At 45.0% G+C, this 26,481-nt stretch overlaps 1 protein-coding gene across 2 annotated transcripts in view; it reads right to left on the reverse strand.

Moving 5' to 3' along the window:
- The window catches only part of SNAP25 (synaptosome associated protein 25), a 65,272-nt gene extending 39,963 nt beyond the window's left edge, over nt 1-25,309 (reverse strand). The window contains exon 1 of one of the 2 annotated variants that reach the window (XM_075749785.1): nt 24,888-25,309. The gene's annotated coding sequence lies outside the window, so the exon portion shown is untranslated. The remainder of the gene's footprint in view (nt 1-24,887) is intronic. The other variant, XM_075749782.1, reaches the window with a different exon arrangement.
- Between the last annotated feature and the right edge of the window lie 1,172 nt (nt 25,310-26,481).

A 26,481-nucleotide genomic window follows, 5' to 3' on the forward strand; every position in this document is an offset into this window, starting at 1 on the left:
AGTCATTAAAACAGCTGCGAAATTCTTCATTTGTATGTTAATAACAGGTGCTATCCTTTCTTTACTAATCCTGATGCTTTTAGGACTGGATGAGACAAGCTGTGAGTGTAACCGGTGCTTTTCCAAGCTTAGTGTTGAATGGGTGATGATTTTGGTAGACAGGAAAATATGGAAAAAGACTTCATGGCAAAAGAACAATAACTCAATATTTTAGTTTAAAAGATTGGTAATGACATAGTTAATACCATCAGTTTTCATAGCTTTGATTTCAAAGCGATAGACAGGAATAAGGCTTTCCCCCTGACGGTGTTTGTAACAGCCTGTCAGCAGATTCAGGCAGACAACATTTCATTTCTTTCTACGTGGTTTGTGTTTGCAAGATTTCTTTGCGGTCCAGGACTCACACTTGCCCCTGAGCTGTATTACACCAGTAAGGACTTATTTTTCCTGTGCTGAACAGGACTTGATTACTGCGTATTTGTTGAAATGAGTGTTGCACGAGCTCCGCTCCCTCGGTCCTTCTCTACATTCAGTCTCAGTTTTATGCACTTTTTACCCTCCCAGCACCGTTGTAAGTGCATGTCCTGGTTTCAGCTGAGAGGGTCTATTTTCTTCATGGTAGCTAGCATGGGGCTATGTTTTGGATTTGTGCTGGAAACAGTGTTGATAATATAGTGATGTTTTTGTTATATGGACCTGTTGTTGTTGAGCAGTGCTTACACAGAGTCAAGGACTTCTCTGCTTCTCGCACCGCCCTGCCGATGGGATGGCTGGGGGTGCACAGGAGGTTGGGAGGGGACACAGACAGGACAGGTGACCCAAACTAGCCAAAGGGGGTATTCCATACCATGTGACATCATGCTCAGTATAAAAGGGGAGCTAGTTGGGGAGGGGCAACACAGCTCCAGGACGCGCGGCTCGGGGACGATCCGGTTTCGGGATGGGTCTGAGTGTGCAGTCTGAGTTTTACGGTCGTGGGGTGAGAAACTGCACTGTGTATCACCAGTTTTGTATATTCTGTTAAGTACTGGTTTTGGTTTGGGTTTGGGTTTTTTTCCCCTCTCCCTTTGCTATCCCAGTAAACTGTCCTTATACCAGCCCACAAAATTTTGCCTTTTCCTTCCCATTCTCCTCCCCATCCCAACGGGGGAGGGAGGGAGGGGGCGAGTGAGCGAACAGCTGCGTGGTGCTCAGCTGCCGGCTGGCGCTAAACCACAACAGTGCAAAATCGCATCGCCAGTGGAGCACGCACGCGCTTGGCTGCTGGGCCAAAGGGCTGTGGCTTCACCGTGGCTTTTGTGGGTAAGTTTCACTGGCTTTCGGTGCATTTGTGTGGGCACTGAGGCAAACGTGCGATGCCAAAGGACACCATCTTCTAGCAAGAGGTGGTAGTGTAGGTTCTGGCTTCTGCAGCTGTGACCTTAAGTTTAACAGAAGTGAATGAAAGACAATTAATGCAGTTATTGCTACATATAAACATTTTAATAGGGGAGTAAAATTCTATACATGGCAATCATAAGGGTATTAGGAACGTAAATAGACAACTTTCCCCTATTGACTCGTATTTGTGGTAAACAAAGCAATTCATTACGTTTATAATATTCATCTTCTCCTTTCATTCTACCTGATGGTAAAAGCGTGGCCATGTTTCGACCAATGGACTGATATATTTTTAGCAGAAATCTTCTTTAACTAAGTCGCCAGAGACAAATCAGCAGCTGACAAAATATAAGCGTTATGAAACTGGGCTGATGATGTTATTTGTAGAATGGGATTTTTAACCAAAGAAGGATGATTTTTTTCAGCTATGAGGGATAGCAAAGAAGATGATAAAGAAAAGATCTCATTGTCTTTGAGAGTCTTGTTTATCGTTGGTTACTCACATGCTTTTATTTTTCAAATTAAAGAGACAGGGCCTTATCTTTAAAGAAACAATTTCATTATCCATATATAAATCTGTCTGTCTGTCTGTCCATCCTTCAGTTCATTATATCGTACAGCATTTGAAGCAGGTAGCAAGAAGGAAGGGAGCTTTCCAACTTGAGCTTTTTCCCCTCTGCATGCAACCATTGGTGGTGAGGGCACTGTCATGTGGAAATGCAATGCTGTAAGTAAAATAGAAAAGGCAGAAGCATTTATAGGCCTGAGTCAAAGCCCTATCACCTCAAGGAACTGCTATCCAAACTATGTCCGAAAGGAGTTTGGGAGACCATCTGCACCTCTCCAATACTGCCAATGGATTTCTCTAGAGGAATGGAGCTTTAATAATGGACCAAAAAAAAAAAAAAAAATTAGGAAAAAAAAAAAGAGGTCGACCTTTCCAAGGGCGCCCTGAGTTATCCCCAAGGATGTCTTCTGTTTTGCTGACCAACAGCCACACTTTTGGCTCAGGGCTCACTTTCTGCCCCATCCAGGGCAGCCCAGCCCTGTCCCCTGCCCCACTCTCCTCCACTTTGTGCCATAGTCTCCACTGGGAACTTATACTATGAAAATAGGAGTTAAAGCTAAAGAAAGTCCATGAGCTTTGAAAAACTTACTTCCCTTCAAGAAAGAAAAAGAAAAAGCTACAGCCACATTATAAAAAGAAAGAGCCCTACTTAGTTTTTAACTACCCTCTTTCTCCCTGTATAGGTGACACAGGGATAGACATGTGAGTACGTAAAACACAGGACACAGCAGAGTATCTTTTTAAAATGTAGTTTATATGGCAAAAAAGTCCGGGAACCCAATTTTAAACCAATAAACCTTTTACAGTTCTAAATTTCATTATTTCAAGGCTCTTTTGTAGAGTCACAATGATGAAAAATTCTGCTGCTCATCTCCCTGAAGTTGGGCCCTTGACCAGCCCAGACCCACTCCCAAAAGCTTGCAGTTTCGCTGATGCCATTCGGAAAAGGGAGAGGATCTGACTGCTCCCTGCACTAGGCACGACTAGGAGATTAAATTGCAAGACTCTGGTGTCATATCCACTGTTCATTGCTAGTGAATATTTATACCAAAAACAATAAATTGGGAATGACTGTTTAAAATGCGTACTTACAATGCACTTACAGTTGTACAAGTCAAATATTGAAAGCATCTGACATTTCTAGGCTAAGTAACAAATTATATTAGCCACAGGAATGCATAATAGCACCCCACGGATATGCAAAACTTATTCACTCATTTTCAAAGGCCACTGCTGGTTTTCGATTCACACCTACAACTAATTCCTGGCTGCTACTCATTTCCCAGGAATCAGTAATATAAATTCGAAGGGGCCAAGGGCGCACACACACACTGGCTTTCCCTGGTGCAGTGTATGAGAACTCCTCATTATTTATTGCAGGCTCACGAGGCTGACTTAGAAACCTCTATTTCCTCTGAAGTCCATTTCAGCCTTCCCAGGCTGATGAAAAAAAAAAACAACCCAGCATGCTCCTCCAGTGAAGATTACCCAGACTTGCAGGCGAGGATTTAGCTGTACTAATACAAGAGCACAACTTCTATTCTTTTTTTTTCTCCTTTCTTTTTTTGTTGACCAATCAATTCAACAACAGGCTAGATAGTGCCTCAAGGGCATCGCTTTCAACCACATGATCAGCAGATTAACAGAGAGGCTGCAAAATCCTTTCCGCTCAAACTGTTTTAACAGAGGATCAAAATCCTTCTCTCTGCGTGGGGATTTTTATTTAGCTAGTACTTTTTATTCAGTTTGCACGTGTTTGCGAAGGAATTAAAGCCTGCAAGGGCACGTAAGATGGTCTGACTTGGTTTCTAACCTTTTCCTTTCAATTTGTGTTCGGGAGTAGAAAGTTTTCCAGTTCCTTGTGGGAACGTTGCCCCTTCCCTGGGTCTTACAGTTGCACTGTTATTGCTTGAATCTCATCAACTCTCAGATGATGGCCCTGAAAAGTCAGAACTTAAAATATTTTGCAAAAGCTCCTCCTTTTCCCTGCTGAAGTTCATGTTCTCGATGAGGGAGATGGATGTATTGAAATAGGCTGTGATACAATCTGTAGGGGAAAGGCTCAGGAAGGACATGAGCTGGGTGGGTCCTATGGGTTACATGAGATTTACAGAGTTCTGCTGAACAATAAACCACGGAATTAAAATTGATCATGTAAATAAAATAAACGACAATGGACTGATTCTTGACCCCAGCAGCCTGGCTACTGGGAAGCTGATGTGCTAACTACTTTGCAGCATAGAGATATACGGGGATTCCCATTGAAACCCTTTATATTTAATGCACAGATCTCTGAGGTGTGCAGGAGCAATGACTGCGGACGGCAAGAGAGTACATTCACTGTTGTAGCACAGGAGTGTTTTTACTGGAAAACACAAGACTCAAAAAAACCCAAACCAAAACCAGACTGCCTTATATTCATCTAAGGCACAAAAGCACACCTGGATCTACGTAGACTGAGGATCACATGTGAAGGTGTTTGTGGCCAAGAGGTTTCTTTGGCTACGGCATGTGTTGAAACAAAACTAACCCACTTAGCTGCTGGTCAATGAACCGCAGCAGTGAGCTGGGACAAGAGCAATTCACATACTACCAAAAGCAATGGCAAGAATAAACTCAGCAAAATAAATTAATAGCTGACATTTGAGAGCAATCACAGTCTGGTCACGAACAAGTCGCAGAACTCAGCAAATAGAGGATTTCCCCAGAACTGTGCTTGAATATTCCCACAGTCTCACTGTCAATATCCCACAGCTCCAGATTTCAAGCTGGGGAGCAGAGTGTGTACTACACAGCTGAGGGCCGAGGGATTTTGCCTCACTGCCTGGCAATGAAAACTCCAATTCTTTTTTCGTTTAAATCCCTAAACCTTTTTCTGCCATCACTGGGAGCTGCATGGGGTGACTTTGGGCCTTTAAGACTAGAGGCTTTATAAAGAGCGTGCTAAATGAAAGAATAAAACACTCCTTGCAGTGGATGAATAGTGACAGCCATTCTGATTCTTCTAAACATTAAAAGGGTACTTGGTTTACATCAGAAAAACAAGATTTTCCTTCTAACCTCTACCTTCATAGGACTCTCATTTATTTAGACACATCTGCATTCACTCACGTGAGCATAAATCCAGAGAAATTCTGGTTTTCAGCTGAGACAGTCTGCTTTTCCAGCCCTCTAAATGAGAGCAGAGCTTGTCCCAAGGACAGGCGACTATCAGCAGTGCTGCCTCCAGAGCATCGCAGAGATGACTCACCCAGACTCAGCCCCCAGCAGCCCAGGAGCGAGAGGCACCGTTGCTTACGAAGCTCCAGCATGACAAGGACCACAGGGCAAAACCCGGGATGAGACCGAGCTGGGGGTGTACAACTCATAACGCTGAGCACATCTGGCCCAGCACAGTCTATGACACAGAGGAAATGCCTGAATAAGAGAGACGGCAGCAGACGTCCTTTCAAAAGGTACGTTCGGCAGCGGTAGGTGGCTTATGGCCACGTCTCCAAACGGGCAATTAGGAGCTGGTACACTGTGAAGCCTGTGAGATCGTGCATTGTAAAATAAGGAAACTCTACCCCACAAGGTGCTTTTACACTTTTAAGTGGCCAGGCAGGCAGCGTTCAAGGCCAGTGTCTCAAGCAGATGGTGGACCTGAGAGTTTTGCTGGAGCAGTTCAGGAAACAGTAAATGTGTCTCTCCTTGGAGACCCACCAGTGGACAGCCATCTTTTCAGGTTTTGGTAGAAATGCTCTGATCTTCCAATATCAGTGAAAACCCCTTTATTTTGTCAGCCTGTTTTAGTTTGGGAGAGCTCTCCCTTCGCTTCTGTCCCTTCTGCAAATGTATGTTTGAGGATTTTTAGAAATGGGAATATTTTGAAGACAAGAATGAAGTCATTCATCAGAAAAATAAGTTCCAATCAAAAATATTGACATGCTTTACTATATATTTATAGATACTACTCCTGTACGTAAAGACAGCAGGATGAAGCTTGAACTTCACTTGAATGTAATCCAATTTAAATCTAAAGCAATCATTGTTTTCTTGTGTATTTTATGTAATGTAAATTCCTGGATGAAGAACCAGGGAGTCTTCACTCTTGACCTAAGAATAATGTGGGAACAATTCCATGTCTGACACAGAATTTGTCTTCTGTAAGCAACATTGCTCAGTTCAGATATTTCAGACTGAATTGCTTTCACAGTGCTGACACTTATTTCTCAATAAGTGAATAAAAAGAGGGAGATGATTCCTTCCTTCATGAAACCCCAATGACACATACAGCAGAAAATCCATGCGGTGTAAGAGATCTTGTAGTGCAGCTGCTGCCTTCACTCTTAACCCAAGGGTAAATTGAAGACCACAGATTTAAATGAAGTTACCCTCCTAAGCTTTGAAAACGGTCTAAAGAGCACATCTCAAGGACATATAGCCCAGACCCATCTGGTAGACTAAAAGCCCATTGTTCAAGCAAATGAAAAAAAAAACAAACCAAAACCAAACCATTGTTGAGGGAAAAAAAAGGAATATTTATGTCACTTAAATCAGTTGATGGCTTAAGAGAGCTTTGCAACTGTATTTCAGCCTCTGTAAGCATGGAGCCCTGTGACTGACAGCCAAACTGTTGTCTGGAAAGCCCCAAGCTTAGCCCAGATAGGAGGTGTGATGGGCGAACACAGCAAGCACATCTGTGGTCACAGCCCTCAGGCTCTCTGGTCTCCTCCCTCATGTGGTGAAATACCAACACACACTTCCAGGTGACCTTGAGCTGAACAAAATAGGGGCAAGAGATTTATTTAAAGAGCTTGTGGGAGGAGCATGCTCTATTTTTAAGAAAAATAATCCATTTGGGGAGTTTATTACACTCTTGGAACTGGGTGGCCACCAGAGAAAAAGGAGCGCCCTCCTCTTCAGAGGGATGTACTGCAAACCCATCGTGAGCCTTCATGTTTTCTGCACCAACTGCCTGTCCTCACTGGGCTCTTTTGCTCCAGAGCAGCCCCATCAGCGGTGGGAGGCCTTTCCCCCTTCTCCCACCACTTGCAACCAGACCCAAAAATCCTTCTTTCCCAAGGAGTCACCTACCTGCCCTCGGCAACAATCCCCTGGTGCCTGCAAACCAGAGGGCACTGCGGTCTCTGCAGTGAGTGACTCTGCTGCAAGTGCTGCTTCCAAGGTTGCAGTGAAGAGGCTGAGAAGGAGGTTTCTTGGGTGTTAAATTTGGGCGGAAGTAAAGCAGGGAGGGCACGCTGCAGTATGCATTTTAATATTTGATGCAATGAAGCCTTCTGCCTTGGGCATTTGCTCTCAGCTGCTGCAGCATGTGCAGTGTGCTGCAGGATCTGGCGCTGGAGCCCTGCGGGAACCAGACGGTCTCCCTGGGCAGGGAGAGCCCCGAGCACATGTCCTCGGGGCAGAGGGGGCAGCAGGTGGTGGGCAGGGAGAGGGGTCGGGTTCGGTAGCCCCTTTCCCCTCGGGCAGACAGAGCCATGCAAGTGTTGACGAGGTTTTATGCTCCGTCCTGCTTTTGTTTAAGCCCCACATAAAGGGAGGCACAATGACAAGCTGACAAATTATTTATTTTCTTCCCTTTTCCCTACATTCGGCGTTCCTTGCCATGAGGCTGCCTAGAGTCCAGGTTAATTAACGCAGGATAGCAGAGTCACAAAAAAAGACTAATTACTTTCTCAGGTTTCATTAGACATTGGGGGTAATCACTGTCTTAAACTTCAGACAGGCCCTGGATGAACATGAACCATCATCAATGCCCAGTAGACAGCTGGCAGCAGTCTGTGAAGCAAACTTAGCTTCAATCTGAATTTCAGGCACCTGAAAAATACAGGCCATGATTTAAAACTTTGTCCTGGCATACGGAAACAACTGTAGCTGTGGTGGAAACTGCCAAATGTGGAAAATTAATTTTAGATTAATTTTGTACTTAAGAAAAAAACGCCAGCTTGTGAGGAAGGGCTCTGCACGCCTCTTTTTCTTCACTGCTGGAAAGCAGTGAAGTGCCTTGGGCTGGGTGAACTAAACTATTGCTGGCTTCATTGAGAGAAGGATTTAAAATCTGTCTTTTCTGAAGACTTGGCCTAAGAGCCTGGAACAGGTTACTCTCTTTTTAATGAAACACTATAAAGATCCTTCTCCCTGTCAGGCTAACGTGAGAAAGAAGCTCCTGCATAATTTTTCTCAGAGGAGTTCATCTCACTTCGACTGAAGCAATGAAGTCTTCCTTACGAACCCAGTGGTAGCAAATTTTAGCTCATAAGGCTAATGTCAGAGTAGCTCATATTGATTACCTTGTCTAACTATTGACATTTATTCATAACAAAAAAAATCGTTATTTATTAATATTTAATAATCATTCTTTAAAGCCGAGATTTCCTCTGTTTATCAATATCAAGTAATATCCCCCTTTGGTAAAAGAAAGTTCTTTGCTACTGAAATGCGGCACTTCCCGTGGTGTGTCACAATATGAGTCCACTCAATGCAGTCACCTGTCTCCATAATAACTTGTGCTATCTTCTTCTGAGGAATGTATAAAATTCCCTGAGATGGAACACAATAGACCAACCCACCAGTTCTCATTTAGAAGCTAGAGGTGGTCATCCACTAGGAAATTCCTCCTAGGTATTTTATACATCCGAGCCAGGTTAGTGAAACTTCTTGTGACATAGGAATCCTAGTTCTTTGGCAAGCCTTGCTGCTTCAATCCTCCTCTGACTTAAAACAGGAGCAAGAATTAAAAATCTACCCCAAAGCTTACTGAGGCTGTTGTATTTCCAGGACATTTCAATAGGCTTTAAGCTAAGCACTAATACAAGCTCAGAAATAATCCAGACACAGCAAATGCTACGCTTTGTGGCACAGATAGGGAGAGCAGAGTAGAAGCCCCATATCTTCACCTCGTTGCGTCTCAGTGCAACAACAATATTCATGTGAAGGCTCGTTCCTGGAATTAATAAACATTTTGAACTGCAGCGCTGGGAGCATTAGGTCAGGAGCAAATTAATGTCATTGAGCCAGTGAAGCTTCACTAGCTAAGGCACATGCCACATTTGGGCTGCTGAGAAGGCTCCTTCGTTCCACTGCTGATTAACACTTGCCCTTGGTTAGCAGATGTAGTAACGGTAAGATGTGAAGATGGCCTGTCAAAACAGTCTGCCTCCTGAGCCAGCACATGAAATTATTAGCAGAGCTTTTAGAGGTTCCTGCCCAAGAAGTTAGAAAATGCAGAACAAAATCCAAAACCGGTGTTGTGTCACTTATACCTATTTAAGAGGAAAAGCTGTGAGTCATTAAGTATACTCTCCCCTTCCCCCTACCGTGTAGTAGAGGTTTGACCACTAGGATTTACTGCCGTAGCTCTTCCAGACATAAAGACCGTCACCACTAAGGAGCGGTATCGGCCACCCACTAAAGGTCTATGGGCAAAATCCCCAGAAGTTCATGGTGCGACCAGCTGCTCACAGAGACCCAGGGATGAAAGTGGGTACCTGTCCTCTGACCCTCAGTAGTTATCCACTCCCAGGGTAAGGGCAATCTCTAAACACGATCAATTGAAAAGCTAGATGGAAGGAGATCACAAAATATGAGCCTTTCAGGTATCCCCAAAATCACCTCCCAGCAAGTGCCTTGGCAATCTTCCCTGTCTGATGCGTAGCCTCAGACCTTGGGGGCCCCATCCAGGAATAGCAGTGCCTATCAGCTTGTTTTCATTTAAGACACCCCAAGGCCCGCAAGCAGAGGAGGCACAGAGTGTGTGGAAAGCCAGGGAAAGGAGAACTGAGTTCAGCTTTTCAAGATCTTGTGGTGGGTGCTTTTGTCCTGTGAGAGCCTACGACTTGAGCAGATACCCAGAAGGCACCATAAGGGAACAATTACAAGTGCTGCTGTGATACAAGGAAAGTACAGAATTCAGTAGGACGCAAGTATTAAAATATGATTTCTCCAGCTATTTGTTGGGGTTTTTTTAAAGAGATGCTTCTTTCCAAAACACGGCACAGCATTTGCTATTCCAGACGATACAAGTTTCAAGGCCATACATTTTATGCTTAACACTGTTTCCAGAAGGGACGGGAACCTGCATTAGAGGCTGCCAACCACAGCTTCCATATTATCCCAGACATCTGATGCATCGTCTCCAGAAATGGCTCAGCCATGGGAAGCTCAATCAGTCTTCCTCTGCTTCATCTCATCCAAAAATGAGACGTAAACATTTCCCACTTTCACTACATTTTTGTCGCCAAAGTTATGAGGCTAGAAAAGCTTTTTTAACATCTCCAAAGCACAAGCAAAAAAACTTTATCCCCTTCTTTCTCCAATTCTGATTGTATATCAGTATTTCTTGGCTCTGAAGTCTACAATCAGTCTAAATGCGTTAGGGGGTTTTGGACTAAACAGCCGTACAAATGTCATTCAGCAGTATAGACTTTGGCAGGAGTCGAACTAGACTCATGCCAGACACATAGATAAGCAAAGAAACAGAAAAAAAGTTTGCCATTTCATTAGAAATGTGCAATATACTGATTTTATAAACTAATCAAATAATGAGCATAAAGCTTACTTTCTTGCATAAATGGAAGATTTGCAGAAAATGAAAAAAAGTACAAGTATTTATTTCTAAAAATTACTCTTATCCTTTAAAAAGCTTTGACAAAAATGATTCATTTTCTTTCCGCTAGCAAATCAAAGGTCCATTTTCACTGCCTGGGGATCTGATTACCTTATCACATGTTCTGTACCTATACTTAGTTAACCAGCTACTACATAAAGGCAATAGGTTATGTTACTTCTGAAGGGAAGTACTGTTCTCTTTGGTATTGTAATAGGTAGAAAATTGGTAACATTTCTTATTTAAAATACTGAATTTCCCCCAATATTTCACATTCTGAGCTTTCAGATTTTACCATATAATTGAAATGTTCTCATGTGAGAAATACTAAGTAGTTTAAGCAGTAATGGAGACATTTATACAGAGTGAGGTGGTTGAATTCTGAAATAAATTAATTTCAACAGCATCGATTAAACAATGCTTCTATGTTCTTTGCTGGTCTGATTTATTAAACAAACAATTTGTCTCTCAGTGACCCATAGTTAACACCTATACCAGGATATCATTCAACAGGACACAGCAACAGCATGGATGAAATAAACTTTACCAGTAGTTTACTCAAAAATCTACAATAATAATTGTAGCTACTAGAACAACTATTTACATTTTATATGCATGAAACTGGCAGTATTTGTTTTCACAGTGTCAAGAAAAGGTTACAACTCTTTTCTTCAATTTATCTTTTTTTATTGAGTATTAGAGAACCTCATCCTTTAACGACGTATTTCCCTAGTTCATTGTTAACCTTTACAAAGCTAATTCTTCATGTGGTTTTACAATGTGCTTCCCATAACAATAGTACTTGTCTTTTGCTTTTTTATGAATTCTGGGCAGAAAACTTCAAGAAAAGTTGGAGATGTTTGCAGTAATGGCCAACTAAGCTGTCATCTGACCTAGAAATGGAACTTCTTGAATCACGAGCACAAGTGAATGGCTTAATTTCCTATGGCATCTGCAGTTACATCTGGACCTTTCCCTTTGGTCCGTCTGTATTTGGCAGTCCTGCAGCGTGTATAATTTGCTCAAAGAGCGCCAGATTGCTGCTGACCCTTACAAGTCCGCACGCACACGTCTTCTCTTCCTTTGAAGACAGATGGGTCCTGGCAGTTCTGTTAAGAAATTTTAAATAGTGGATCACGTGTTTCTGTCTCAGGTCAAAGTAATCCACCCCTGGCTCGAGATGGACACTTTGTTGATCTCATGCATCTTGTTTGCTATGTCACATCTCAGAGTGACCGTTGGGCACGAGTTTGTGAAAATGAAACGGTCACCCAGGCAACAAAAACTTTTTACACCTCACTGGTTCAAAGCCAGTTTCGTGGCTCTTCTCTGTGTGGCAACATATGGCAGCAGAGAAAGGGATTTTCTAAAACTCAGGCTGAATGTTCTTGTTCCAGCATTCCCAGCAACTTGCTTAGAATTTTCCTATGACTGTATCATACTATATTAGCCTTCCTGCAATTGCTATTTGTTCCTTTGGTTTACTTGTGGCAGACCTGAATAGCCTGTCATCTTCCTTTAGGAGGCCTTTTAACAATGTTAAAGCATCTGTGAGGAACGTTATAATCCAGACAAGCTAAATCACTGTCCTAGATATACTCTTCTTCGCTCAAAGTGATTCTCTGGGGGCTGCATCTCTTGTGACCATTGCTAGTGACAGTTGCCGTTTCTGCAGAGGTGAACATAATAGCTCAGCTGAGGAAATGTGAACATCATACATCCAGCTGCAATTCTGCATTTTTAACAGCATCCTCCTGGTGCCTCGAATTAATATTATTTCACATGCCTCTGTTAAGATTCATATCAAAAATCTTGTGGACAAAATTACTGGAACTAATGCTTGCCAAAGCATCACTTTTTGAAATGTTTAATTAAGAATATTCATAGAGAGCAAATTCTGGATTTGAAACAAAAGCTTTTCACTCTGCCCACATCTGTGGCTCTTGCACACTCAGTAAGGGAGCAGAAAGCCCTCTGTACAAAATCGAAGGAATGCAGCACAGGTGGAGCTTCAAATGTGTGCAATGAGCAGTCCACAGAAATTATTTTCTCAGAGAATATTCATCAAATCACTTCAGATGAAGAGGAAGTCAAGAAAAATCAAATCTCTGGTGAGCATTCCAAAAACACAGAAAAAATTATGGCGATTTCACTATATAATTGATTTGCTGCAAATTGTTCTCTTACTTCTTCAACTGAGTCATACCTTGAAAGTGTCTCAGCCATGTGATTGCTGAGGTGCTGATGAGCCATTTTTCTCAGCCTTGCCCCTGCTTTGGACTGAAAAAACTGATTCAGTAGAGGTGAGTCAATTCTGCTCTGCCGTGATGGAGAGAGGACTTAACCAAGTTCTCCTTTAGACACATGGTAATTCATAGCAAAATTCCTATTACGCTCAACCAATTAAGGGATTTATACAATAGGCTATGTTCCTGCCTTGTATAAACCACTGTATGTTTGTATGTATGTGACTTTCTGCCTAGTTCCTCAGTCAGTGAATTAAATTATTATTAACTCTGAGATTTAGGCAGGGGTTGCGCTGCTGGTTCTTCGTGGCGTGTAGTGTGGCCCCTGTGTTCTTAGGGCATGCGAGGAATGGCGTTCAATGCTTCCTGAGCCTCCGTCCTGCACTGTGTGTTCCAATTGCACGCTGCACTTCCCTTGGAAAGGAGGAGCAGCTCCATAGCTCGTCTTCTGCGTAATGCAGCTATGCATTATTAAAGTGTTTGCACTTCAGATGTTTGCTCCTTTGTTGTTTTCAATAGTCTCCTTTGTAATTGTGTCCAGAGAGTTAAGAAGTGCTCAATTACTGCCAAAAAATACCTTCCTCTTCCTCTTAAAGTGTGTTTTAAGTCAGTTGTTGTTAGGATCTCCACAAGGTGCTGATTAGGTTTGGTCTTCTAATTGCAATGGTGCTGTACTGATTTATCCCAGCTAAGCATCTGGGACCAAATACTCAGTTGAAATAGGAAGCATCCTGCCACAGAAACAACTTCCTTTTCTTGTATCTATTGTTCTGGTTATTTCAGCTCTGTAGGATGTCTTATTACTGGCATGGTATATCAGCTGGAGAAGGGCTATCTCTGGCTGGTAGGACCTGCCCATGGCAGGTTCTTAGCCATCCTGTTGCCGATAGCCTGCACGAGTGTTTCTGGCACATACCTTTATGCCTTTATGCATGAGGACAACCCTAGTCCAAGTGCTGGTCTAAAAGACTTTGCAAAAATGTTCTTACTTGTCTTTTTGGGATGTCTCATTTTTGCTGAGGACTTGATATTTGAACATTTTTCTATAATCCTTCCTCATTTTTTTCCTTGTCCTATTCATAATTAGTGAAACTGTTTTTTTATTTTCTCTTTACCCACTGAAAGCAGGGATGAGATAGGAAGAAATATTCTTCCTACCCAAGTGAAACATAACTGAAGTGTTTTGAGAAATACCTATATTAAAGAATTGCTTTCTTAATGTAAGAACTGTCATTTTTCAGTAACAACATCCTTAAACCTGGAATTTTTCTGATGAAGCTCCCTTTTGCTCTGAAAGCCAACTCTGTAAATGCTGTTCCAGCTCAACAGCCACATTTATTTGACTGCTCTGGTGAGCTCCCTTGTCCTGGTGGCTGCGAGCCAGCCCAGGAGGCAGGGCTCTATGCTATTTAATTGTAGCTTGTGCTGCTGGACAGCTTGTCCTGAGCAAAGCAGTAAACTATGAGACATGAGCTTCAAAATGATGGTGACTTTTTTCCTTTCTCTCCCTCGCTCTGGCCCATAAAACCATTCATCTGAGCAACTGCTTACAAGCACGAGCGCAGTGTTCACAAATCCCACCTCGCAGTGGGATCTCATCACTTCTGGTGATGCCCTTTTTATAGTCTACCACTTTCATTCTGTCTCATGTCTTCAGCTGTGAGGCAGTAATTTAACCCCCCATCTGGCGCTATTAATTTGCACTGATAACTTCATGTCTCTTCTAAAATAGGCTTCTATTCCTAACACACTTGAAAACAGTGCCTTTTTTAGGCTTTCTGGTTAAAGGAATAAAGTCTGGGCTCTGCCTTGTGATATCACAAACACTTTGCTTTTATTTTCGATGTAAGCGCTGCAGAACGAGTGCGTGTCTCAAATACCGCCACGAGTAGACAGCAGTCGTTATCATTTTGCTCAGCTATTTGTCTCTGAAACAACTACAGGGGAACAGTCCTTGAAGTTCTCACAAGTACTGCCATCCTGGTGTCTGGGTGCCTGTATATGCATCTATAAGACTTCAGCGTGTCTAAACTCTGGCTGGTTCTTAATTTCACCCTTTTGTAGCAGGGCATTAACATGTTGCAACCCTGAAGAGTAGCACAGCTGAATACATGAAGAATATGTATTGCCTGCACAAAACAGTGTTGTGATGTCTCTGTGCTACCCTTAGACATCATACCAAGTTGTAGGCCTGTGTGTGAATGCCACCCCACCCCTCGGCTTCCCTCCCCAGGGTCTGCTCTCCTTCTCTGTGGCAGCAGGACAGAGGAGGAAGAGGAGGACACCCTGCAGCCGGCTCTTTCCCCTCCCAACCTTTGCCCACAGCTGACAGCGCAGAGAGCTTGACTCAAGAATCAGTCAGACTTGAGGTTATTAAGCAGCTACAGTGGCTCTCCTTTCTTGTTGGCCTGGATTTCTTGCTAAGAGATCTGGTGCCAGCAAGATTGGCACTTGAAGAAAGTAGCCAGCAGAAAAGTTTAAGGTAAAGGCAAACACCGGAGTGTGAGCTTGGGCTGTGCTGCCTGCTGGTCAGAGCTTCTCTGTCTCAGTCTACAGCAGTGGTTTGCAAAGCTGTCCTTTAGGGTCCGTGCCCACCAACCACTACGGGTTTTCTTCTCTTCGTGAAAGAAACAAAAGATGTGCATTTTAAAATGCAAATAGTGAACAGAGGCTCTGTCTTCTAAAGAGATGCAGGCTGGATACCAGGAGTGAGAATGTTTTATAACCTAAACACTTAAGAGCACTTTTAAGATGCTACTGCCAAAAACTTGTATATTGAAATTTACTTTTTAAGTCTAGGTAATTGTCATTGGCATGCTGATAGGGAAAGATCAACAAGAAAGAGAATTAATTAAAAAGTCCATCCTGTCCTTTCTCTTATTTTAGGCTGCCCAGCTTTTGTATTTTTTTTTCTTCTGTTTATTTTTTTTTTCATTCCCCTAGTTATATTATTCTCTTTCTTATTCTCTTGTCCTCTTTTTCAGCCTCCTTGATACAGTGGATTATTAGTTAAGATACGAGTGACTCTTCTAAGCCCAAGGTTTGGCCTACCATGTTTGACAGTAGTAGAAAGCTTGGTTAAATTTTGAAAGGTCTCTGACTTTATAAGGGAAGTAGGTTGTTTTGAGGAATAGATTCTGGCTGCAGGCATGAATGGAAGAGCTTTTTGTCTGGAGAACAACTAAGTGTACAACACACTTCTTGGAAATGTTACCACAAAACCAGGCTAGACCACAAAAAGAAGGTAAAGAAACTGAAATCTGTAAACAGCTCCCACATTCTGTGCTTGAAGGTCTAATCTCCAGCATCACGGAGTATGTCCTGGCCATTGGATCAGTGTCTTGTCTCTTCACCTGCCAGGCTGGGGAACCTTTTAAAAGCTTTGTGCATAATCTCCTAAGTGCAAAAAAAGGCTTTCTGGGGGCAAGGAAGGAACAGCAATACAATAGAATCCGGATTGGGAAAGAATGACGCTCTCAAGAATATGAATGTTGAAGAGGAAAGCAAGGGTTACTCCATAAAGTAATAGACGTAACCATGGGAAAATCACCGTAGGACAGCAACAGAGCCGCTCATCAATCTAAGCAGCAGTTTAATAACTTTGCAGATAAATGGTTGCATCCACAATGGAAAATTTATTGGATTTCACTGTTCAATTAAAACCCATATATTGTCACATTCTGCACCATGGGCAATTTTTAAAATAAAGACTGGATAATTGTACTTCTGGAGAAGCAGTTAATATGGAGAAGGCCTATAGCCTGTGGATGTTCTGTTTTATGGGGAGTTCAGCTCGGCGATAGGTAACCTCTTTGGTTTTCTTACTCAATGAACCAGTCAAAGGAGAGGGAAGCACTGGGGTCCTTGTAGCTGAGGGCGCTTATGTAGCCAGGAGCTAAAAGTTAGCTCTTCATCTCCACCTGCACTGTGTTCCTGTCTTCCTACTCTTTCCCCGTTTGTCTCTTTGCGTTCTGGGTAGCCTGTGGCATGTCATGCCTTCTCTGTCCATACAGCACACCGAGACCCTGTCCTGAGTGGGGCCGTTAGGTGCCACGCTGCTTGGGGTACTATAGTAGCTAACACCATTTTTGTGATATCTGCAGCTCTCTTGCACTCTTATTTGTCAACCTGTTAGAAATGCACACCGGTTCTTGTTTACCAGGCTTAGAAAATTAACTTCAGAGCCTAAAAGTTGCTCCAGGAGCGGCTACATTGTACAATTTAGAATAGTTAATTAAGAAAAAAAGAGTTAGACAATGCAATGATTTAAAAATGCTTTGCTAATACGGAAAATTTGAGGCCTGCAGATGGCCCTGCTGTTGCGTTACAAAAGTGGTCTAGAGCATTTTCAATTAGACTTAGAGCATTCCTGGCGCCTCGAGGGTTTTTTCCGCCGTCTCTTTCTTGACATGCTCATCTCTAAAATGAACTAAACTGACAGGCCTCCACCACAGCAGAGAGCCATCCAGGCTTTTTTTTTCCTCCTCTCTTTTCTTTTTTAAAATAAGAAAAACCTCTTAGAAAAATCAGACTTGAAGAGACTTGCTGCCTTATCAAGTCTAGTCTCTTGTGACCACTAACAGCTACGTCATATAATTCCCTTCATGAATTCATCAAGCGCCCTCTTAAAACCCTTTGCTGCTGTTGGCCTTCCTGTCTCTTGCTCCTCTTGTTGATACAATAAAAGACATATATATTCAGGAATTGCAAAAATGGGTACCGTATCCCACGAACACGTTTTTAATGGCAAAAATCCTGTAGGAAATCCTTCAAAAGGTTAGGCAACGAATACATGTCTCCATACAGCTGAGCAAATAAATCAATTGCTTCTCTGGGGAGAATGGCTGTTGGAAGTCAGCAGTGAATTCCAATTTAATTGGGTTCGCATACCTTAGTTTGTTTCCTGAGGGCTTTTCACGTACTTGAGTGTCACTTAGGTGAACACTCTCTGGAAAAGCAAATGTTTGGCTGAAACACTCAAATATTCACAGAACGTATCCGGGTTGTATATTCAGCTGTCGTGTTATCGGTTTGGAACCGGTGCTGTCGGAGAGAGAGGGCTCAGTCCCACTCTCCCCCTGCAGCTTAATGCAGCTCTGGCAAAACGCACAGCTCTGGCAAACTCGTCGTCTTGTGTTATGCCTGGCCACGAGAGCACGATCAAACGTGTGAATGTTTCCTCCACCTTCTGGTCTGAGTTTGCTTTCTTCTCTGGCTATCGTGAATGCAATAATAACAATCTGGGTTTATATGGCACCTTCCAGCCTTTTACATACCTGAAGGGGACAACCATATGTAACACCTCCTCGAATGCTAAGTAAATGCTAATCGTCTATGTTGGCACGATGTTGCATTTTAGGGGTATCAATTTTTAGGTCACCAACCCCAGGCAGTGGAGAGTGCGATGCCCTAATATACATAACAATATCTTTCCAAAAGTGCGGGATAATTGCTCTGCATCTGAAGCAGAGGAACGCAAAACAAAAGTTGTTTTCATCTCACTTCTTTCTTCCACAGATTGAGGTAATTCAGGCACTTGACAGAGATTACATTTATTTAATGTGCGATACTTGTACCCAAATCCAAATATTCTGGGTGCAGCTCCTGTGCTTTAATCACTAAACCACAATATCTGAAGCTAAACTGGCTGTTACTGAACATCTCTAGTCCAATAAATTGTAATAGCTTTCTTACAGCTTTCTGCAAGAACAAATTATTCCTAAGAGATATTTGTGCCTAATAAATAGAGAACAGAAATTTCTCTCCTCACAATGTCGGTCACCTGCGGGGGTCGGTGCCGTTCAGCACAGGCAACCCTGAGCTCGGAGAGGTGTGTGTCCGTGTGAGCATCCGTGGCGCAGAGGTGTACTAGGCAGGAGCAGCGCTGGGCTGAATCAAACAGCAATTCCCTGACGCCTGCAGAAATGCAAGCTTGTCTAAATCCTACTGAGGTAAACGGTGAGTATACTGAGTTGTCTAAGGATGTGAGTGAGGACCGGACTGAGCGAAAAAATACTAATGCAGTGGGGAGAAAGAAAACTTTAATTTGCATCTAAAGTATGGTGAAGCTAATTTTAGTACCTTTTCTTTTAAAAGATGCTTATATATGCATGGAAGACTTCTGTTCCTGTTTTAAAAAAAAAATCAGTGAATGGTAACACTATTTTGACAGATCAGCTCTTCTGAAAAAGTATACTTTTGTTTTGTGACATTTTTAGAGTAGCTGGAGGAAATATATTTACCTCTGTAGGGCAGATCAATGAACTGGCATCCGCACAGTCCCACTGTAAGCTATAATTGCCAGGAGAGGGGAAAGAATCAGAGAAATGGTTGGCACATCTTCCAAACAAATGGTTTATATGGAAAAAAAATAATTAAATTACTTCTTCTGGTACAACTGTATTGCAACCCAGAAACAGAGTTCCTCTCCTTCTTGTGGAGAGTGATTGTAAAAAATAAATACATCATGACAAACACCATAGCTGTGATGCAATCGGAGCCTTTGGTTTTCAACTCGCTCCACACTGGTCTTCTAGTCTCTTCCACAGGCTAGTGACCGTGAAAGCCTTTGGAGATTTGCTGCCTGGGAGTTTTAGTAAGGATATGCTACTGAGAAAATGTGGGAGATGGAAGCGATTAATGTAGAATTACAAACGTGTCCTACCAAGCACTCTGCAGCACCTTTCTGTAGGCGCCTCCCTGTTAATTGGTAGGTTCTGAGTAAGAAATAGCAAAACTTGCATTGATTTCAAAAATCACCTACATGAAGCATCCTTTTGTAATGTCTAGGATATGAATGTTAGTTGTTAGCACTGACACAGGCTATGATAACTATCATTTTGCTCATGTATTCTACCAGTAAACTCTGGCATAATAATTTTGTCATATTAAAAGCACAAGGAAAACTATAATTCTAGTAAAAATGTATAAGAACAGTTCCCCTCTTTCTGTTTTAGAAATGTGTACAACGAGACTTGACTTTGCATTTGTTCTTTTATACTCATACTCTATCAGTAATATGGCTGAGTAGTCAAATATTAAAAATATTGGCCTTGGAAAACTTGGTGGAAGAAGCATATTTTTCCTGTGTATTTATTGGAAGCTACTTCCCGATTCAGAAGAAAAATGAATGGCTGCTGCTGGGAAGTGCAAGTTTCATTTTGTTCCACATCCATTTATACAGTTCAGACTTTTTCTACACACAAATGTGCCTCCAGGCAAAGCTCAGCTGTGTTCCTGGGTTTTTACACCATATAAAAAGTTCTGCTGATGTTATGTACCAGCAGAGTGCAGCAGAACCCAACCTGAAACGCAGCCATAACGTGCAGTATTCCTCCTCCGCTGCTTCATCATTGCTCACTGTCACCATTTCTGAGGCAGACTAACTGCGTGAACCTTGTCTGTGAGAATCAGCGACAATGAAACCAGGCTGGTAAAAAATAGGATTTGAGGAGGGTGGCGTGTCAAGCTACTTCTGTTTATAGAGAAACCTGCTCCTTCAGCAAATATACCCATTTCTGTTTTAAAACATGAATGATGAGCTCCAGCTTGGGAGCTCATCAGCCTGTAGTGTAGCACAGCACTCAGTTATGCTAATTCACACCAATGGACAATACAGCCCAATAAGTTAAATCCCATTTTAAAAGCTAAATAGAGCATTGTTAGCTCTTAAAAAAAGAAAAACAAACAAACAAACCAACCATAAAATACAATTTAAAAAGCTTTTGCTTTTAAATAGCCAGACAGAACACAGACTGGTCAGCATTAACTTCCAGCTTTCAAAGGCCAGGAAAAGCCATGATAAATTACTTAGTATATCCTTCTTCACCTCCCTGGGCTTGTATTAGAATTCAGTTTTCTCCAGTGGGTAAGATAAGATAGCATATCTCTCATTATTAAAAAGAAAAGAGAAGAAAAAGGTTATAACGCAACGATTGAATTCTCTTTAGAGTTACAGCGTGCCAGTATATTTCAGAGGGGACGTGTACGCAGCACTTTCTTCCCTTTGAAAAACCTAAACTGCTAAATGTTCTCTTAGTTACAAGTCCCACAAAATGATGCGCAGGGCTTCCTCTTGGTCTGCAGGGCTGATCAATACGCACCCATTGCTGGGAATGGAAAGCTTTCCATACCCTGCATTCACCTCTGGCAGCACACAGCCTGACTGCTGAGCTTGTTCAGAGCCTCATGCAAAGTCTACCTCCCCAGTGGAAATATTTCCCTTGATTTCAACTGACTTTGGATTAGACTCCTTGGAATAATCAAAATCAGAAGTCCACACTCATTTCCCTTCACATCAGGGTCCTAATGCTTTGCCAAAGTTTGTGTTTCTTTCCGCACGGTGCTCTTTAGCAGTAGTCAAGAGGATTGTAGGTGAGTATGAAGGTGAGGTAAGTGATGAGGAAATAGCAAGTGAACACAATGAAAGATGTAAAAGCGAAGCTAAATTTCTTTCTAAAATAAGAGGGCAAGTGGCCCAAACAATTCCTCTAGGCCATCCAAATCCACTTTTGAGTCTCACAACATCAGCCATAGGGCCATCATAAAGCAGGAAGAAAAACCAATTTTGAGCCTATGAAGTTGACTTTGTGAGTGGTGGAAAGGAAAGTCCTAGAAAATTTAGTGGGATGTGGGGCAGCATGTTAAAAACTATGATCTGATGAGAGGCAGATTTTGCTGGTGGGAATGTGTATCTAAGTATTTGTGGAGGGAATAACAAAGAGGTGATAGACAAGAACGAGGAATATAACTTGTGTGTTTTGGAGAAGCGCTTGTTGCAATACGATGCAGCAAGCTAAATCTGCAAGGTCAGTAGGGAAAAAAGTCAGAGTTGTTTGAAGCTAAGGGCAAAGGTATCATTTAGGGCTCAAAAATAATGAGCTAAAAAGAAATAAACTATTCTTTGACAACCGACGGCCTTGACAAACTATATCCAGCACTCCCAGGAATAGCTATGTGAGCCCTGGTGCCTGCTCTAAAGTCCAGCTTCCTAGAGGCAATCGTGATCTGCCCGAGATCTGCATCCCGCTGCAGCTCTCAAGCAACGCATTGTTCTTCTCTCTGTTAGATGCTCTAAAACGCTTGAACAAGTCTATTGTTGCAGATTGCCTGGCACTCGCCCAGCCCAAAGGTGACTGCGTTGGTAGTGGCGGATGAAACTTCACGGGTAGAAAAATGCACTCTTTCCAATGAAGGCTGCAAAGTCAGTCTACATTTGTTGTGGCTTTACCTAGCTTATAACCCTAGAAATCTCTGAAATGAGTATGTGTGTGTGTGTGTGTATAAATATGTACAGACAAAAGTGCTTATATTATAAAGAGTTATGACAGAGATTCGGGAAAAAATTCCAGAAAAAGAGTGGTTGTGTGACAAGCCAAGGCAAAGGTAAACCAGTTTCTTCTCTTCCTAGGCTTCCCTCCATTCCTGAGAGAAGAAATCGTTAACAAAGTGAGCCCTACACTGTGCCATACACTTCCCATTTTTCCCCGAGGGTTGCTACATAGGCAGAAGCTGTAGCCTCGTGACATAAAAACGGCTGAAGTTGTTCATATTGACAGGGAAATATTTTCTTTCCTTAACTTGCTCAGTTAAAGTAGTGCAAGCATTAGGTTGCTTTATTTGCCTTAGCACTTTAATCTTGCTATTTTTTTGCCATACCTGAAGCATATGGAGACAAATGAAAAGCTTTCCGTTGACCTGAAAAGCGGCTCCCACCTCCAGTGCAATAAATCTGCAAATTGGAGCTGCATCTCATTAGATGTATTTTAAGGGTTCGATGCTGGCTGGATTCTGCTGTTCTTTCTTTCACTGCCCCCATGAGTTCAATGGACACAGAGGCTGGTCCCGAGTGCTTTTGGAAATGCCACTCTAATTTTCTAGTTAGTTGTAGAACGAAAGTTACGCTGTATTTATTTGGGGGTTGCTATTTAGCTGCATTTTGTTTTGTAACATGCTGAGTTTCTGCAACTCCTCTTGACTTCAGGGGCAACCTCAAGCTCTTGCTTTTGCAAATCAGGCCTGCTGGCACCTTTGGTTTGGTCACCTCTCTTGTCTTTTTGGCACTTATCCTAGGTATCAAACCCTTTAGTGGTCACCTCCCGGCTGATCCCTTCTGTGCTACGCAGAAGCAACGGGAAACCACTGCTGCTTTTTCCTACACTGGCATCTTTGCTCATGATGCAGGGACGTGCAGGGAGATGGGGTCCCAGGAAAGAGTCACTTTTCCAGCTGTACCCCCCCAGAGCATTCGTATTCCTTCCCTTGCCACCCACAGGGATGGCTGCCCCACATCGTCCTCGTGTTGCCGTGGTCGATGGAAGAGTCCATGCCCAGAGCTAGGACGGGGTGGGAGGTGTGGGACAGGCATGTCCTTGCGGGTGCTGCGTCCAGTGCTGGCAGCAGCCAGGTATGGGTTGCTGAAGCTGCTCTGCCACCTCCGGGCTGCGCCGCAGACCAGTCCCCCCCTTCCCCCCCCCTTTTCAGCTGGGAATGAAACCAGCAGCAATTATTCAAGCCAAGCACGTAAATCTGGCAGATCCCGCGGCCCTTGCTTGACGCAGCTACGCAGCGCAGTGTCTGGACACGCAGCCCGATCCCCCCTTCTCCCCTTGTTTATTTTGCCCCGCAGAAAGTAGCGAAGTTACCAACTTCTCCAGCAATGAGCCGCACTGAGGGGTTTGGGGAGACTGGGGTGCCAGGGAGCGGAAAGAATGACGGTGGGGAGGACCACCAGGGATGGGGGAGCTGGGACCAGGCATGCAGTGAGGCTTTGCCGCTGCCCCCCCGCACCAGCCTGGCTGTGACGGGGCAGCCTGGGCGCCGTGTTGCATAAGGCAGCGGGGTCTGCACCGCTCCGCAGCGCGGCCGCGGAGGAAAGGGGGGGGACGCCCCCCCCCCCCCATCTCAAGGCTTGGGGAGCACACCCGGAGCCCGAGGCACGCTGTGACCGAGACGCCGGAGGGGCAGCAGCGCTGTTTGGCGCGAAGGGGTGGGCACCGAGGGCCCGGAGCACGGAGCCTCAGGGGGCGCAGGGAAGCCCCGGGGGGCTACTGCTGGTCCCCGCGGGCAATGCCCAGCCCCGGCAGGACCCCGCGGGCTGGACGTTATGTAACCCCCCCGTTTCCCTGACACAAACACCTCTCCACCCGCAAAAGGGCAGGGAGAGCGGCCAAAGTGCTAAATGCCGATTAATTCCAGGAACTGAAGCTATTTGCCTGGGGTTTTTGGTTCTTGTTTTTTTTTTTTCTTTTTTTTTAATTTCTCCCTCTCCGTATTCCGAGCTGCCGGGGGACCCCGTGCAACCACAACTATTTCTGCCAGAGGTCCTGTCCCGCAACGAGCGAGCACAGCCGCTTTCCAATCGGGGAAGGCGCTTCCCGTGCGCCATGGCGGGGTCTCACCGCGGAGGGCAGCCCGGGGAGGGAGGGGGGAAGGCGCGGAGCCGCAGGGCGCTGCAGCACGCCCGCCTCCGCGGTGCGGCCAGCCCTGCGCGCTGCCGGCGGGAGGGAGCCGCGCCGGAATCCGCGGGTGCGGAGGGGGCACCGCGGATCTCTCCGCGGTGCTGAAGCCCCTGCCCGCCTTCTCCGCCGTGCGGAAACGCCGAGGGCTGTCCGCGGAGCGGCCGCTGTCCGTGGTGCTGACACCCCCCACCACCACACACACACACTCTGTCCGCGGTGCTGAAGCGCCGCCGCAGCCCGGCGCGGTGCGGTGCGGGAAGGGCGCTGCAGTGCCCCGGGCGGCAGCATCCCAGTCCGGCCGAGCAGGGCAGAGCGCCCGCAGACCCTTCTTCCCGCTCCGAGGGGGAATGGCGCTGGTTCCGCTTCTCCTCCGGCCTCCTGCGAGCGAGCCTGGCACGGCGGAGAGGCAGAGCCCGTCTCCCTCCCCTGGCTCCAGCAGGCGATGAGGCTGGCGGCGAAATTACACCCCTCTCCCTGCCTTCCTCCGTCCCCGTAGCAGCCCAGAGGCTGGAGACAAAAAGCCGAGCAGGTCCCTCTTTAAATATATCCTTTTTTCATGTCCTTTTCATTAATATCGCCCCCTCCCCCCTGCGCAGCCGGTCCCCCCGGTGGTCTCCCACCCTTACCTCGGTTTATGGAGCGCTACGCCGGGCCGCGGCTGCGGGGTCGGTGGGTCGGTGGGTGCCGCAGCTGAGAGGCAAGGACAGCCGCTGCTGACCTCCCCGGGTCTCCTTCTTCAATGGACCGGGAGCCGTGCCCTCATCAAAGATGGCCGTCCGCTCCTACGTCAGCAGCTTTTAATAGCCCTCCCCGGCGGGGGGGGGGGGGGGGAGGCGGGAGCGGGCGGGGGGCAGAGCGGGCCGGGCGGGCTTGAGTCATCGCCGCCGCCGCTGCACCGCTCCGCGCGTCGCGGACCGCCGGCGAGGCGGCTCCGCCGCCGCTCCGCAACCGCTCCTCCGCGGCCTCCCTCGGCGCGGGGCGGAGCGGGCGGTGCGGGGCGCAGCGCCGGCGGACCGGGGCCGGGCCGGGGCCGGGGCCGGGGGCTGAGAGCGGCTGCGGGTGAACCGCCTGGGGAGGGGGGAAGGGGGCCTCCGCAGCAGCGATTTCCTCCGCCAAAGGGGTGGTCCGAAGAGGGTATCCCTCTGAAGTCCCCGGTACTCCATATATGGCCAATCTACGTGGGCTTCTATTTTTATGTGTGAATTCTTCCTTCTCTCCCTCTTTTTATTTCTCAGAACATCCTACCGGGGGTCTGGGTGTGTTAATCTGATCATTTCCCCTCTCCTCCCCCCCCTAAATAAAAGCAGCCAAACACAAGGAAATCCATGGTTAAGGACATGTGTTGTAACTGATCAGTTGAGTTCAAAAAAGAGAAAAAGAAATTAAAACCAAACAAAAGCTCGGGCACGTATGTGCATATACACAGCAGAGCGAGCGCATCTCGCTGCTGCTGAGGAGGAAAACGGTAACTCTGTTCCAGGAAAGAATCTGGCTTATTTATCATTGATTAATTAAAATATTCATTCAGAGCGTACCTAATTTGGAGCAAATGGAGCTGTCTCTCGTGTGAAATCCTTTCATTACGTACAAAATGTTGTATTTTTGTAAAAGGTATCTCTTAATGGGGATTTTAATGAAGGATGGGGATTGCGTCTGAAGCGAGATGCTCTCTTTCGTAACCTCAGTCATCCCTTCCCTTTCATTCCACAAGCCTTCGTGCGTTCATTTATGGAACCATCCAGACCTACAGACGAGCCACGATGCCTCCCTCTTCCCTGTCTGAGCCGCTCTTGCGAGCAGTAACCAAGCACTGGCTATGTTTAACTCTGACACCACGCGTACAGGCTTTTCTAAACAGCCTGCAGATGACACAGAGTCAAAACATCAGTCCCACATTAATGATAATTCTATCCTCATCCTATTTTTTTTCCCCCTTTTGCCATGGCAGGGAAAACCGGAAGAGAGGGAAGACTATGCAGCTGTATTTTGGAGCGCGTTCATCTCGTGTTATGGTTGCATGGGGGTGGGGGAGGGAAGGGGAGGGGAGGGAAGGCGCGGGGGAGAAGGAGAGAGAACTGCGGGTGATTCCTCCTCCCCTGCTCTGTAGTTCCCCACAGAAAAACGTGACTGTAGATCGTGCTTTGTGATTCTCACCCTCTCCTACGAAAATATGTCCTTCAGTCTCATTTGGAAGGAAGCAATCAAAAGTTTGCTAAATAT

Source organism: Balearica regulorum, chromosome 3 (genome assembly GCF_011004875.1).
Source record: "Balearica regulorum gibbericeps isolate bBalReg1 chromosome 3, bBalReg1.pri, whole genome shotgun sequence".
Taxonomy (NCBI): domain Eukaryota; kingdom Metazoa; phylum Chordata; class Aves; order Gruiformes; family Gruidae; genus Balearica; species Balearica regulorum.